General features: G+C 37.2%; 1 long non-coding RNA gene across 1 annotated transcript in view; it reads left to right on the forward strand.

The window, feature by feature from the left end:
- The window catches only part of LOC137862024 (uncharacterized), a 30,093-nt gene extending 24,376 nt beyond the window's left edge, over positions 1-5,717 (forward strand). Inside the window, exon 3 of the long non-coding RNA XR_011100014.1 lies at positions 3,985-5,717. This is a non-coding gene — a long non-coding RNA (uncharacterized lncRNA). The remainder of the gene's footprint in view (positions 1-3,984) is intronic.
- Positions 5,718-6,000: the final 283 nt, after the last annotated feature.

The following is a 6,000-nucleotide window of genomic DNA, read 5'->3' on the forward strand; positions in this document are numbered from 1 at the left end:
GCTACACATATGAGTATCTGCATTCAATCACACATGCACAAATCAGGCCTATCATAAACAGGTAAGACACCTACCCATGCACTGGCCAAAAGAGGTGTGTCTCAACTCATTAAAATATTGACTTGTTATTTATAACTGATAAGCACCTTTGTGATGCCATGTTTTTCCTGTTTTGAGTATTAAACTACATGAAGGAAGCCCAGACCCATGTATAAAACGATGGAAGAAAAGAGTATGGTTGCAATGATAACCACTTAGTGTGTAATACTACTGACGGGCTCTGCAACTATGGAATGCTGTAGAGCTGCTGATCTATTATCATAAACAAAGTGTTGTTGTCAGGGGCAAGAATTTAGTAACAATAGAGTCAAGGTCGCCTTTGTGAGAAGGTTAGAGAGTTGTTTATATCAACAACGTTTATGAAAACATAAGAGCTGCTGAGACCTGGCAACAAAACACAAGAGAGCTTCCAAGGCTTCTTGACATAGTAAATACTTGATGTAGAAGGAGAAATACTTTAACAGGACACTGTTCTGCCTGCCATGGGGTCTGTGATCTTATTTGACAAGAGATAATCTCCTTTTAGCATTCAAGATCTGATGACAAGGGAAGTCAGGATAAGCATTTAAGTGATCTGTCTGATAAGTGAGGTTCTACAGCAGTCTTTAAAATGATCTGCATTGTGAAGCAATGCTTCAGAGCACTGGCCTACAATCCAGAATTCTGCAATGTTATCAGTCCATGTTATTTGCCAGTGAAATGAAAACTATTTGATACCTGAGGTTTCTGCTTCAGAATCCCAAAAATAGCTTCAGAATTACTAGTCTTGGGGTCATTAATAACCTATGCTTTTACTGTGATCTCACTTCCTAGAGAGTTGTTTTTTTTTGTTTTTTTTTTTGTTTTTTTTTTAAAAAAAAAAAAAAGGTTGTTTTGAAGATGTGCTTTGATCACTGCTTAGGAAAAAGTTGTTCAGAATTCAAATATTTTCAATGGCTTGAGACAACCTTTAGTTAATACACGTTACATAAAGAATGTGATAGATGAGTTTATCTTTGCAGAAATAAAAATAAGATTTTAGAGCAGAAACAAATGAGAAATATTGAGCATTTAGGTACAGATTTACCTGCAATTCAGTTAATCCAGTATTTAATATCTTTTAGTGTCTTTTTCGCTGCTGAACCCAAAGCTTTTCCTTAAAGGTTTTGTTACTTTAAGAATGATCATGCCTCTTCAAGATAACAATCTGTGAATCTTTCAAATATGCCTGCAAGTACGATGCAAAAAATGTTAATTCTCACTGGAGTAAGGATTGCACAGTTGAGTCCTAAGTAAATTATTGTCCTTGCTCACATCTGTGGTTGACTCATAATTTTACAGCCCAGGTTGTTGCGTAAGAACAGTTTTCATGTTCAGCTGTATTTTCCTTGACTGCTACCTGATAAAACTCCTGGGTGAATACTGGCAAGTTGTAATTCTCATCTATCACTGTTATCAGCCATGTAAGTGGGTCACTGTACAGTGGTCCATCACTGTTCCTGGCGAAAAAATGAATCTCATGCTGCTACAATTCAAATTAATGAAAAGAAATGATGTGGTAAGTGTTCATTTATACTCATATTAAAATTTGGCATTAATATTCTTCATATAAAAACTCTACCATCATTTGCAGTGCTGGTGTAGCAATCAACTCCTTTTTAAGACTTAAAAAGAACTTAGGATTGTGTAGGACTCAATAGGACTACGGTTGTTAAAGTTCTGTGAACTGCACAGTCTATTTGTAGCTTGTTAATTTTTTTTTTCAATTTTTTTATTGATTATACAATGCTTAGTATTTTATCATAACTGATGAAAACAAGGAGGGGAAAGTCTGTCAGTGGACTGCTGCTGTGTCAAACTTCCTCCTTTTCCCCTTCTGACTGTACTCAGCTAGAGTGATCAGTAAAAAATGAAGTCATCTACTACTCTATGCTGCGTGTGGACTGTGCTGGTAGATTCTCCAAACTTTTGAACTGCCAGCCTGTCTAGTTTGGAAATGCAATATCTCCAAAATGCACTAAGTCTTCAGTTTTATCCGAAATCTGAGAATTTCTTCCACAAGCTGGACTACAAAGACAGCTAAAATTACTTTCTCTTTATAAACTTTCCTGACAAGTATTGATCATCTTTCAAAAGATCGTATTTTAATTAGCATCTTATTTTTATAGAGATCTTCAAACTAGACTTCACTGCATGCACTATTCTTAGCTTTATATATTCCAGAGAGAAACCTAAAGCCTCAAGGTAAAATGTGTATCACTGACAAAGTAGACTTCAGAATCCCAGATGGCAGATTGCAGGCTTTCCTGATATATGGAAGTCCCAGGGCTCTTTCTATAAATATCTAGGACCATATGTTCCTACATCACTGAAACATCAGCAAACTGTTCCATCTGCTTCAAAAACTGGGACAGTCACAACAGAGTAAGGACATCTTAAAAAATCCAAGGCAAGTAGTGCAGACAATAGAAACCTGTGCTGTAAGTCTACCCAGCTCAGTATTCTTTCTTAATAGTGCCTGTTATGGGCTGGAGATTTGTGGGATCAATTTCATGAGGGCGTGAAAGGGTATTTAAAGCACAATTTTATTCAATATCAGTGCTGCTGCTAGGCCTTCCTTGCTGTAGGTGTGTCCAAACTGCTTCTGTATTCACTTCTGTACTCACTGCTATTACTGAGGGCCCTGTGCAGCATCTTGTACCCATAATCTTTTCTGTTCTGGGCCAGAGGCTTGGGTTTTCATTCAGACTGTTTTCAGTTAAATTACTATTGATTTCTTTGGTATTTGGGGGGAACTTAGGACTGATCACATAGCAAAAGATCATGAGATTTGGTCCCATGGCGACAACTCAGGAAGAGGTATATAGAGGAACATAGTACTGATATAAAAATCTAAACAGTAAATGCTTCAAATGATATGAGAATTCAAGTCTAGTTTAGTCTTAATAGAGAGTTTACTTTTTGTTGAGAGTCAAATTTTCTTATTCCAATACAGCATTTCGGACCTGAGTAGAACTGCGTTTATGTTACTGATATAAGGAGCTTATTCCTCAAGGGATGATTTAACACATGAGGCACTGAACAGGGTATAATTCTTAAGGTTAGTCACAGGCTGCCTGTATGAATTTGGGCATATCGCTTTATCTAGTGCAAGTCTTCTACCTAAGAAGCAATAGTATTTTTCCAGTGCCTGGAAATGCTGAAGACGCTATCCATTAAAAGTGGCAAGGTGTCATGCAAGGGCATAGATCTTAGTGTTGTGAAACAAAGTGATTAGCAGGCAAAAGAGTCTGTTTCTCTGGCATTATCTTTAAGAATCCTATTTTCCACAAATGTGAAACTTTATTAACATGTTAATAAAATCTGTGTACTCAAATACACTAGCAGAAATACAATACTAGCTCAAATATACTAGCTGAAAAAGCCATACTGTAACTTTGGACTGATTGTTCATTATATTTACACTTACCTTTGCCTGACTTTCTCTATCTTCACTTCTGCATAAATGTTTCTGGTTGGATCAGTTGAAGAAAGGCATTTGAGGGAGCTCCCCTTCACAGAGTAATGGACCCGTCTGTTTTGCCGCTCAACCTGGAATCATGGGTGAAACATCAATGTGAATAAAAAGATTCCCTGTTTCAAAGAAAATATGAAAAATAATAAAATGGTTCAGTCTTAAGGACAAAGGGTTACTGAAATACTATTAAATCTCTGCTGGCAGCCACAGAAGATTGATACTAGGAACGAGTAGGCATAGGAATGGAACTGCCTTGTAGAAATGATTTATTTGGAGAACTATCCGAGCACTTTGAGGGGAGAGCATGAAGTTTTTATGCTATCATACATCTCCTTACTGGAGCGTGAATGGAAGTTTTTCCTCTGGTGGGCAGAGCCAGGACTTTCTCTTACTGAAATAATTTAATCCTGTTTAACATTTTTTTTCAGAAAGACAACAGGCCTCAGGATGCAATTGGAAAAGACAACATCACTCTTGGATCTAGTTGCAATAAGTGTCTGCTTTTAAAGCACCTGTAGTTGAAGGCCATGCTTTGCTCTAAGGGAGTTCTTAATTTGTTATCACAAAAGTTGAGATATGGTATGCTAGCTGTAAAAGGTGTCTGGGAATCAAGAAATGCTGGGTTGGAGTTTCAGTTCTGCCAGTCTCATTCTGTGTCAGTAGGCAGATTGTTGATGACTCTAGAGAAAAGCAGTTTCTATTGAGTTTGACTGAATTTATGGAAGAACACGTAAATATGCAGCCACCACCGACCTCTGCCTCATTTATTGTAAATTATGCTTGCCTCCTGCAATGTTGCAGCCCTTGCATAAGTAATTTTCTCCATCTGTTTTGAGATCCTTTGAATGTATAATTATATTATTCAGACTACTGATGAGATATTGCAGGCCTCCACAATTCCATAAACAGAAGCATTTTATATCAAATTTAAAAGGGTAAAAATGGAATTGAAATGAAATAATTAAATTCTAGGATTTTAGGACGTTTTCTTGTTAAACAGTGTAACTTCTCTATCACAAGCTAAAGCAAAACCAAATCAGTGAAAGCTTTGCCTGACATCCTTTGGCAGGCTGAAAGTTAACTCATTTTCAGTTGGATTTAAATGTGAAATTGGATTACCAGAGCTAAAAATATTTCTGCAATACTGTACTGTCAAAAAGCAATAAACACTTATGCCAGATAGTCTAAGGAAGAATGGACAGCAAGCTCTGAGAATATTATAACTGATTTTTTGCTGTAACCATGGAAATGTAGCTACAAACACTTGTGTTTAGACTGTACAGTCCTCATGATATACAGCTTGTCAGTTGTTTTTACAAGACGAACCCTTTCGACTCCATGGGTGCAGAACAGTTCCTAACAAGGAGAAAGTGGAAGGTGACTGTTACAAATGGGATGTGTCCAGTGCCTCATCACTTCTCAAAATAACAAGGCAAAGCCATTATGGAGACCTCATTCTAATTTAAACATCCATGTGTTTATTCTAGCATTAATGTGTTTCTTGGGTGACTTTGTTTAGATTTTGTGCCTCCTAACCCATATGACTGTATTCCCAAAGTATGTGGATAGTCATGTGATTTGGTTCCCTCACTCGCTCTGCTATGAGGAAAGGACTGGGCAATCTGTAATCCATGTTTAAATTAAGATTGTTATTTTAAGCAACCTTCTCCTACCCCATCTTCAGATGCCTGAGGGATTCCCTTTGGCATTCCAATAAATAGGATAACAGCAGGCTTTACTGTGCATTAAGTAGTGCTGTGTTTCTCTTACTGCTCAAACAATACAAGCTGAGCAATTAGAATTGGAATAAGAAGCTGGGAAACTGCAGCACTGATTTTAGGTACTTCAGAAAATGTAGCGGTAAAAACTTAAAAGCATGCTGTGGAGATCCTCCTTTCAGGGAGAAAAAATCAAGCCCATTAGTCCAAAATACAAGAATGTAAATGATCTCAAACACCTTCATGGAAAAGGAACATTTTCATCGGTTGTCACTTGAAGGTCATATAGCTATGATCCATTACCTGGACTAAAACAGGAAACAAAACCTGGCTTATGGCCATATGTATTTCCATTTTACTTTCTAACATGCAGCACACAGCAAATCTGCTTCTTCATAATGAACCTATGCAGACAGCAGCATTTCTGCAAATCAACAAGAGAAGGCCAGATTTAATGGGATTATTCATATACCTATTAATCACAGGTTTGTAGAATCAAAGCCTGTGTTCTTAATCCAAATTAATTATCCAGAGTAGATTTAAGATTACAGGAGAATCTTATCTCTGTTGAGCTTGAATGATTTTCAAAATCAGGATTTCTTGACTTACCTTGGAAATGATTTGAGGCTAACTTGCATTCAGTAGTTCTGGAAGGAAAATGGCACCTGGAGCTACCTGGCTGTTTTCCACCATTGCAATTTCCACTGTTGCTAAGGCACAATATCC

The sequence above is a fragment of the Anas acuta genome, chromosome 10, assembly GCF_963932015.1.
Source record: "Anas acuta chromosome 10, bAnaAcu1.1, whole genome shotgun sequence".
Lineage (NCBI taxonomy): Eukaryota > Metazoa > Chordata > Aves > Anseriformes > Anatidae > Anas > Anas acuta.